The following is a 10,871-nucleotide window of genomic DNA, read 5'->3' on the forward strand; positions in this document are numbered from 1 at the left end:
ACCCGAAGAGCCCAAGTTTTTGCGCATTGCCACACAAAGGAGCTGGATAATTGCTAAGCAGAAGCGTCGCCAGTTGAGGAAAGGAATGAAGCGAGCTTCCTAAATTGTGTACTTTCCCAACATACAGGTGGCGATATTAGCTTGTAGGCTTATTCCCAAATAAGTCCCCAAGGGAAGGCAGCGCGGCATACCGCGAGCTGCACTTGCTTTGCTCGAGGACGCACGAAAAGTTCTGGGCCCTTGACAAGGCATTTGAGATTGACTACTTATTCCGGTCGTTTGTTGTTCACAATGGTCGAAGCTTATCTTGACCTTGCTTGACGAAAGAACAAGAAGTTTGGAGATCTGGTTGTGCTGTCCTCTCAGGTTTTAAAATGTGTTGACCTGACTGGTGATTTGCCCTCCGCCTTATGGCCTATAAGCCATTCATTCCTAAGCTGACAGTATACGGTGGAAGCTACGTGCTCGTTGGAACAGTCGCGCGTCTATCTTCCGCCACGTAACCACGCTCTCGTTCATACCCACGCGCAGAGAAAGGGACGGGTCAGGTGATTAAAGGGAGGTGTTTGATTGGTTCTGGTTAGCTCGCAGCTCCCACCGCATTGTCAGCTTAGGGATAAACGAAGGACAGTATCGGTCGTGATAATGTGACGCTGTGAATCTGTCTTGCCTGGAGTTCGTAAGCCGTGGCCTTCCAGCGATGTCTACACGCACGCAAGCTTTACCCCTTCGCCTTTCCAGCCCGAATTTGTGCGTCTGTTTAGTTCTTCCTATAGGAAGCTTTGCGCTCAGGTGGTCGACTTCTATATTCTCTCTGATGTCTCTTTGACAATATTTCACCATGTAAATTATTTCTTTTTTTCTTTTTTTTAAGCTCGCAAGCGAACTTCCTAATTTACGAAAAAAGTAATTTTAAAAGTAATGAGTATTTTTTGTCGAAATTACTGCCTCAAAGTAATTCGTTTCATTACAATACTGAATTACCAGTCTAGAAAAGTAATTCATTACATTACTCATTACTACAAAAGTAATTTAATTAATGTAATTTGATTACAGTAATGTATTTATTGCTATGCCTTGTTTGGGCTCTCTGCGATGATTTATGTTCCGAAAGACAGGGTTTACTTTTCTCGATTTCACCCCGTAGAGCTGTTTGGTTGAAGCTATGATGGAGGGCTCTACCAAGTTAATCGTGTGCCAAAAAAAGAAAATATGGCATGGCCAATCTTTAGAGCATCGAGCAGTCTATCCGTCCTTGAGGTTTCAACGTTTTAGAGGTCAAATTTAGCCAGAGCCCTTTGACTTGAACTGAATGCTTACCCAAGAAAAAGAACGGTCCTTCTTTCTTCTCTTTTTCGGTTTGTATGAAGTCGGTTGATGATGGTGACAGATGATAATTTTTATTGTGTTTGCCTATGCCTGAAAGAGGCAAACACAATTTTGTTTTTGGTCAACGTATTTATTTATTTTCATTCGTATACGAGCAACAACACCTTGATTACCTTGATTTTCCGGTGTCCGGTTCTTGAGTTTGCTTGCGAATAAGCCCCGGCTGCCTTCGTGTCTGTCTGTGTCAGGGTGAAAACATCCTTTGTTGCTCTGAGTGGACCAGCGCGTGACGCGCATGCCCACTCGGTGCGTGGCTTGTGCTGTAAAATTGTGTCTAAGCATTAGCCAAGGCTACGCGCTCGAGCTGAGCCACACAGGATTGCGCGCACGTCAAAAGACACGAAAATAATGATTTGAGAGGGCTTGGGGGAAGGGGGTTGGGGAGTGGCTGAGATGTTACCACTTAAGTGCGGTGTTACTCGAGCAAAAGCGCGTGGTGTGTGTATGAAGGCGTTTTAAATAGGCCCATTTCAAATATCTGCTCTAGTTCTGTTGGAAGCTGGGGAATCTCTGCACAGTGACGGTTACCGAAGACACCACAAAAGTTGGAACTCTAAAATGTTTTTATATTTCAAAAATTTACGCAGTTTCTTTTTTTTTTTTTTTTAATTCGTTTTGGACGAGCCTAGTTCGTCAACGTGGAGCTGTCCCGAAGCCTTTCAGGACGAGTACAGCTCGTCTGCTTTCTCCGGTCCACGCACTTAACCGTTTTGGACTAAGAAGGTTTGCTCATGTCTTCGCTTGAAGTGCTACCAACAAATGGCAAATGGCAGCACTCAATTCATTACAATTTTGCTCCCATTTTGTTTCTGGTTAGAAACATGATTTTGAAGGCAACAAATGCGATTTTGAAGAGAAAAATTGAGCAGTTGAGGGTCAGAAATTTCCCCAAAAACGTAAAACGGTTAAGGCGGGGGGGGGGGGGGGGGGGGGGGGTATTGTTAAATATAAGGAGGCATGGCAGAGTCGCTGAATGACAGCATGATTTACGTAAGCTACAAACTTTTTTTTTTCTTCTTTTTTTAGAGCGCAGTTTTAAAGGGGTATTCACACGAGGCAGAAATCCCGGAGATTTCTCCCCGGCACGCGCGAATCACGAGATGAAAACACGAGGCTTTTGCACATCGCAAAGCCCGACGTTTTCGTCGTTGGATGCGCGTGCCGGGGAGAAATCCCCGGGATTTCTCCCTCGTGTGAATACCCCTTGTTTCCGGCTTGAGCGGCGTCGGCGTCGCCGTCGCCGTCGGCGTAACCGCCGGTGCATTATGGGTAAATTTCCCCACTAAATCTAGCGGGGAAATTTTTCCGCTAAATTTAGCGGGGAAATTTTTCCGCTAGATTTAGCGGGGAAATTATTCCGCTAGATTTAGCGGGGGAAATTTTTCTGCTAGATATAGCGCGGAAATATTTCCGCTAAATCTAGCGGGAAAAATTTTCCGGAAAAATTTTCCCGCTAAATCTAGCGGAAAAATTTCCCCGCTAAATCTAGCGGAAAAATTTCAAACGCTAAATCTAGCGGAATAATTTCCCTGCCAAATCTAGCGAAAAAATGTCTCCGCTAAATCTAGCGGAATAATTTCCCCGCTAAATCTAGCGGAAAAATTTCCCCGCTAAATCTAGCGGAATAATTTCCCCGCCAAATCTAGCGAAGAATTTTTCCGCTAAATCTAGCGGAATAATTTCCCCGCTAAATCTAGTGGAAAAATTTTCCCGCTAAATCCAGCGGAAAAATTTCCCCGCTAAATCTAGCAGAAACATTAGGGAGTTTTCGTAGATCGTTTTCGCCGTCCCGCAAGGCCCTCCGCAACCCGCTAGGATAGCGGGAACTCCACAGTCAAGGCTATCGGCGCGCAGGCGCAGTAGCAACTTCTTCGTTGCGGAACGCTTAGCGGAGGGGGCAGCGCGGTCTACGAAAACTCCCTATTTCCCCGCTATATCTAGCGAAAAAATTTTCCCGCTAAATTTAGCGGAAAAATTTTCCCCCTAAATCTAGCGGAAAAATTTCCCCGCTAAATCTAGCGAAAAAATTTCTGACCACCTGACCTCCCGAGGTTTAAAGGGACCATGAAGGCAGTTTCGAAGTTTTATTCGACGATTGAAATGGATGTCAGGCACGTCTCAGATACTGTTGACCAAGTTCTAGCCCGAACAGAAGTTTGGGTGCCGCACCAATCGAGCAAACAGGCGCGGTAATAATAGCGCCGGGAACGATGCCTGAGACCCCACCGAGGCGGCGGCAGAAAGGTGAACTAAAGTGCGCCGTCGAAGCGTGACGACAACGGGCTCCTCGTCTGGCGATTGGTTCAAACGATAGACGCGCTCTTGGTTTCGATTTCAGTGGAGCGATGTGATGAAAACTTTTTATTTGAACGTTGGATAATCTTTTGAAGTTGTAGTTGGGAATTAATAGGTTTTATACCGTGTATAAAAACATAATCTGAAGCGATCCCTCTGTTTGTCACTGGTTGAACGCATCCCGCACTGCTACCTCGGGCGCGTAAAAAGCATCGAGCAAGCATGGACAAAAAAAGAAAAAGGTACGAGCGCCGGGGGCGGCGGACTTTTGGTTTTGGTTTCGTGCGTCGTCTCGTGTTCGCTTTGCGAACTGGTGTCTCACCAATCATGCCGCGTTTATGTGCAGTAGTAGGTTGCGCGAAAGGTCGGCTAAAGACGTGCGGTCGATCGGGCGACGTTAGTTTGCATAAACTGACGACCGATGCAGCAATGCGCAGCATTCGGTTGCGCGCCGTCATCTTGCGTAGAGCTGTGGACAGCGGTGTCAGGATTTGTTCGTTGCATTTCCGACCAGAAGACTTTGAGCAGCACCTTCACGTCAGCCGGAGTCTGGGTCCATTTCTGCCAGGCAACTCCGCTTCTTTTCCAGTAGTGCAAAACTATACAGTTCTCTTTGTTATCATCTACAAAACCTCCATGGCAAATATTACGACGAAATTCCGCCTAGAAGTTCATTAAAATCGCTGTCAAAGTTTGACAAGCACGAATCCGCTGGTTTTGGATGAGACGTGCGGGCCAGACAACACTGCCCGGCTGCATTTCCGCTTCCTCCAAATTCCTTCTCCCGGCACGTCCGCGACGTCATCAAGCATGTACAGCTTCTTTTTTTTTTTTTTTTTTTTCAATTTTTTTTTTTTTTTTTGGGGAGAGCACAGGTGGCGCCGGCGCCATGAAAGACGTGAGTGACGCGCTCGGCCGGCCCGGCGCTCGACTATTGATACTACTGATAAGCCGATCGCCTCGTTGAGCGCGGCTTGTGTTACATCGCATACTTTTGAACACCAAGTAAAAGGAGGAGAGGGAAGCTGCTTTTGTAAGAATTTTGAGTGACAGGTTAATCTTCTATAATCTTCTGGGAGGAGAATAGCGACGCCTGTGCTAATCCAGGAGGCACAAAGGAGGATCCTGATAAGAGTGGAGCTCCTTCTTCCCCTTGTATATCACGTGGGTGTACATGCTTAGTGATGCCGAATATACAATGTTGTCCGGCTTTGCCACCGTTTCGGTTTCGGTTTGTGATCATGCCTAGAGTAAAATTACACGAAAAATATTTTATTTTTCGCGAAACAAAGGATTGGGGATTGTTTTTGAGTGCTTCAAAAAGCAAAATAGGCCACTATCTCAATTTTTTTTTAATTAAGCGGAGTTGCCCTTTAACAAACCGCCGTGCACTAGAGCGAACCACGGGAACCACACTGAGTGTGCACTAAATCCTACCGATGCCAACAGTGCTCCCTGACGTCACTTCTCTTTCCAGAGGCGAAAAAGGGAGGAAATCTGAATATTTGTTTCGGTTTCAAAAATTTATTTGCAGGCACAGAAATAAGAGTCACAACGTTCTAGAAAAAATTGTGTGGCATGCCAGGACCCCAATGCTTCCGAAAACACGTTCTTTAAAAAAAAAAATTAAATTGCCTTCATGGTCCCTCTAAGCAGTCTTGGGTAGTAACGCGTTACTAGTAACGCGTTACTGTAATTTCGTTACTTTTTTGGTAACTTGTAACTGTAACGAGTTACTTTTTAAAAGTGTAACTTGTAACTGTAGTTCTATTACATTTTTCTGAAGTAACGATGAAAGTAACGACGTTACTTTTGTCGTTACTTTCCAGTTTTTCATGAATAATATATCACTGAACGAGTACAATTTAGCCATTTTTTGCGCTTTCCAAATTGTCTCTTCCGACATTTCGAGTGTCAAGTTATTTTTTGCACAGACTTGTGAATACGTTCTTTCTCGCCAGTCACGACCCGAATATTGCCACGTGTAGGTTCGGTGAAAAAAAAAAAAAAAAAGTAGTTATCTTTAGCACGCGCTTGTACTTTGTGACTGAACACCTGCATCTTAGTGTCTCGAAGACCTATCTCTTTTGCGGTTTTTCTTTTTTTCTGCGCAAACGCTTTTTAATCGAATGAATCAAACGTGAAACAACAATACACACGGAGGGCACTGCGAATGTAACGTATTTTGATTAGCGCCGCCACTCCGCACTCCGCATGTTTCGTATTTTGATATGCGCTATCAATCCGGTGTAGTGTCAACAGTCGAGGCAAAATTTACTGCTGTTTGCGCGGGGTTTGTTTCTGGCTTGCCGGGTACAAGCTGAAATATGTCCAGGGACTGTATGAACCCAGCGCAACCGTCAACGAGCCAGCAATAAGCTAGTGCTACGAAGGATATGAATGTTGATAAGAATAAAGAAAAACTACCATGGCCGGCGTACAGAGAGTATTTTGCTGACGTGGAGGAGGTTACTAACACCTTGACCGCAGAAAACGGCACTCTATTGCCTCACCGCCTACCCGGCAATCAAAAACCTTTTCCGGCGAAACAACACTGCAATCCCATCCAGCGCGTTAGACGAGCGCCTGTTCAACAAGGGCAGGGACGTGTTCGTTATCAAACAAGGGAAACTTTCAGAAACTAATTTCGAGAAGCAACTGCTGCCAACTTACAATACGAAGTAAAAAACACACTTTTTTAATTTTATGCAAATAAACTTGGTGAAAAGCGTTTTCTAGTTTCTTCTAATTTTTTTTGTGTTATAGAAAAAGTAACTGAAAAGTAACGTCGTTACTTTTTAAAAGTAACTGTAACTGTAACGAGTTACTTTTTTGTTGCGGTAACTGTAACGGTAACTTCACTACTTTTTTCTGAAAGTAACTGTAACTGTAACGAATTACTTTTTAAAAGTAACTTACCCAAGACTGCCTTTAAGACCTCGGGAGGTCAGGTGACCCCCCCGAGGTCACATGACACCCCCAGGGAGGGGGTCATGTGACCCCTCGAAGGTCACGTGACCACCCCTCCCCCCGATAACACGTGAACCTCAGTACCCTTCCGTCCTCCTCCTCAAGAGCTGCGCTCTAATTCGGCGTTACAGGGAGTTGTAAACGGCTTTCATTTTTGAGAGTTAATAGAGCAGCGCAATTTTCAACGTGTGATGTGTATGAGGACTGGCGACGCGAGCACATGGCACCAAGTGCGAACTATCTAAGGAAGTGTTCGGGCAACTATTCTAACAGCCTTAATTACAAGTTAAGAATGTTACAAGTTAAGAAGGTAGGAGAAGCTCCTCCCACGAGCGTGATGCGCCCGTTTCAAATCTCTCCGCAGTCGAAAGAAGAGTTCACTGAAAACGCTCCTTGTTCCGCTTCAATGAATTCCAACTTGTCTCCGACCCCACTCTTTAACAAAGCGACCTTTGTATTCATTGGAGGGGCAACCGAGCCCCTGAAAGCAGCCTTTGTATCCATCGGAGGGGGAAGCTAATCCCCGAAAGTCGTATTTGTTTCCATCGGAGGGGGAAAACACTAATCTCCCTCTCATGGCTTCCACAATACTAAGTCAAAATCGAAAGATAAAGCAAATATGTACAGAAAGGCAAGACCCTCCTCGCGCGTTGGCCGCGACGTCACCGAAACGATGGGACCCTATTGGATGCGTTGGATGCGGAGGTGGCGGAGGGATATATGATTCCCTTTGAGGGGCATTTGCTGCTACCTTCTTAACCTGTAACCGACTGTAGTAGGCGGCAAGAAGGCACACCACACCCTAATGGAGCCGTACCACAAGTTCGAAGTTCTGCCATTACTGTAATATATTAAAATAAATTATTCAAATTTTGCAGAATTTGATAAGACAAAATATGAGAGTCAGATTTTTCATCGCTTATTTATGCTAAACACTCCGACTGTTCTTTCTTAGAAGTCGCAGCTCGCTCGTAATCTCTGTGGTAGCGGCAAATCCAATTACACTTTCTGCAGTCAGTCTGCTGTTGTCCGTTCTCTGCCCTGCATTGTGCTGGAAGGGGCCTGTAACCAGAAAAGCACAAGCGCAAGTTTAAATGTGCCGCGGCCATCAACAAAAAAATGTTGCCGATGTCATCATATGTATACCTTACAAACCAGGTGGGGGAGTGTACTTTCCTCGAGAAGTAATTGAAGACAGTTCCTTCAAAGCAATGCGAATACTATTGATATTGCAAATATGATAAAAGGGCAGAATACTTTTAAAGGGGTACTCCACAGGTTTTTTCATGGTCTCCGATTTGCTTGAAATTTTGCTAAACTAACCAACAAACATCGCGAAAATAGTATCCCAAATATTAGGTCAAAATATTGTTTTTTCGCGAAGTTATTGAATTTACAGTTTTTGTCCTCACCGTGTTTTTCAAGCTCGAAGTCTCTACTGGCAACAATGGAAAAGTGACGTCAGGGGAAGGCGGGGGTTCACTCTTTGGGCTGTAGATTTTGTTTTAAACAGATTCGAAGCAGTTTCATGGTGTCAAATGAATGCTTGGGAAGCTCGCTCCCGTATCCGCGCTCCAGCACGGAACAAATGATTGGCATATTCTATTTTTAGACTACTTGCTCGACTGGCAAGCCTGCCTGCCACTGACGTCACGGCACTGAAAAGTGCGCGAATATTTGAATATTGGTTTTTGCACCATTTTCATTTGCCGATTTCACAATACCTATTATGAATTTCGCGATGCTAAATAGCATACCGGAAAGGCTAAAGGCCGGGGAGTCAGAAAATGTAGTTAGTTGAGGTAGCTCAAAAAATCGGTGGAGTACCCCTTTAAAGGGATCGTGCAACGAAATTGTAGTGCCTATTTTATTGTCTAAATGGCAACCACGTTCTGGCCCAGGGTGTAAGATAGACAGGTGGCGAAACGGCCCAAAGAAGCATACCGCAGCGCCGTGGCCGGATTGTGTACTCATCTGCTTGCGGGTACCCCCGATTTGGGACAGATGGCGCTGCGGCGAGAGGAAAAAAATCAGAATCGGATTTGTGTGGAACTCTACGGGAGAGTGCGCAAAATAAACCGAGAGCACGACAGTCCTCCATTGAAAATCCACGAGAAACCATCTCCGTCAGTTTAGCCGGTCGCCACCGGTCGCCCACCCGGAGTGAGAGTTCGCGGTGCTCCACATAGATGGCGCCACAGAAAAAGAGAAAACCTAGGGAGGCTCAAGTGAGGGTCAGGTGAGGGTGGGTGCAACCAGAGGGTGCAACTAGAGCACTATATAGCTCCTATAAAGCTCCTATATAGCACTATATAGCTACTATATAGCTATATAGTGCTCTAGGTGCAACTGCTAGATCGGGGATCATGGGACATGGACGCCATTTAATTGCTAAATTTTGCTGGGAGTCTATGGGGCAAAGTGTCGTTTTATTTCCTAACTCAGGTCATTAGAGCCCATTAAGGTGCTTGAATAATTTACACAAGGTATAAATGATTACTTTTCCATAGCCACCAGTTTTGTTGCGATAGGTTAAAGGGCAACTCCGCTTCATTTTTGGTTTTGAAAAAACAATGCAGTCCTCTTATCGCCTAGGAAGACCACACGTGAAATGTTACGACGCAGTTCTGTCTAAATGTTTCTTAAACGGTCCGGCAAACTTTGCAACTCGCCAAGTTGCCGAAATCGGCTGACTTGAGCGGGCGAATTCAGGCGCAACCAACAGCGCAGTCAAGGCTACGGCATGGGCGGAGCCAACATTGAGCTAAACGTCATTATCATGGCCCCCTTTTGCTTGTTTTCACTTCTCCGGGTGAGCGTAGCGCATGACGTCAGCAACGTTGCCTCTCGGCGCTCAGCGGTGTGCACGTGATTGGTGTAACGCGCCTGCGCAGCGCGTTTCTTGGGAGCCGTTCGGCCGCCCGCCGTGGTCCCGCCGTTACCGCCGTCTTCCGCGTCACAACCGCCGTCGTCGTCTCACCGATTGTGATTATCGTCCACACTACGGACACCACGTGCGCAGACTTATGCCGCAGTTGTGCAGACATCGTCGAATGGAACTACAGGTACGAGAACTACAGGTACCAGGATGCACCGCTGCCGCGGTGCATCCTGGTACCTGTAGTTCTCCCCAGTTTTTCGGCCGCGTCGCTGCGCATTGTAGACACCAAAACGTGGCGAAGAGTGCGGACCGTCGTTGGGCCGAGGATCACGTGACATCTCGTACCACGTGATGACCATGTACTTGGCGACCCGAGGCCAATGTTGCCGGGCGCAGCCGAAGTTTCGGTTTCGATTTCCGCTCGTGTTTAAAATGAGATTTAAAAATATATATCCCATTTTTCGCGAAGCAAACGACATAGTGTGTTTTACTAGGGCTTTTTAATTCGAAATCAACCATTATCCCGAAATCTTCGGAATTGAGCGGAGTTGCCCTTTAAGTATTTTTTTAACGCGAAAAATGTTAAATTCCGCCATCTTGGACGTTGCTGCTTGTCTGGCAACCCTGCTTTCTCCTCTCGACGTTTGCAATTCCCGGAGTGAGGAGGAAGCGAGAGAGGCTGCGCCAAGGCGTTCGTTGCTTGCAATGGGAGGCGAGAGGAGGAAAGGCGCATGGAGCAACAGAGTTGCAACAGAGCGGGCGTTTGCTCTCGTGCAGGCAACATTGGACCATATCCTTACCCGAATTCTCTCCCTCAGGCGCCGCCATTAAATTGCAAACGCTCTCCAGGTTTTGAGTTGCACCCACCCTCACTAGAGCCTCCCTAAGAAAACCAAGGGGGACACAATTCGGTCGCTCATTTGGCTCTCGTTTCCCTACCTGTCTATCTTACACCCTGTTCTGGCCACACCACGGAGACACCAATTTTGTGGTCGAAAGGACACAAAAACATTATTTAAAATGAGTTTGTCTCTGTAGACCTCCCGAGACGCATCGAATTTATGACACCTGGTTCTCCTTTACAGTGAAGACTGCATGGGGGCTGGTATCGATCGTTCGATCGATCAATGTATTACAACCTGACCGTTCGCGTTGTCCCTCCTTGCTCTCCACAGGGGTTGAATAGGCATGGGAGAGAAGAAATCGGTTCAGCCAAGTTAGGCAGGGCTCGTGCGTACTCAGCTCACCGCCATGTTTCCGTGGAGCGTGCTGCTAGTGCTGCTTTCATGTGGAGTGTGATGTAACAGTATTTGTCTTATTCGTTTTAAATAATGTC

Source organism: Ixodes scapularis, unplaced genomic scaffold, assembly GCF_016920785.2.
Source record: "Ixodes scapularis isolate PalLabHiFi unplaced genomic scaffold, ASM1692078v2 PGA_scaffold3__209_contigs__length_174095766, whole genome shotgun sequence".
Taxonomy (NCBI): domain Eukaryota; kingdom Metazoa; phylum Arthropoda; class Arachnida; order Ixodida; family Ixodidae; genus Ixodes; species Ixodes scapularis.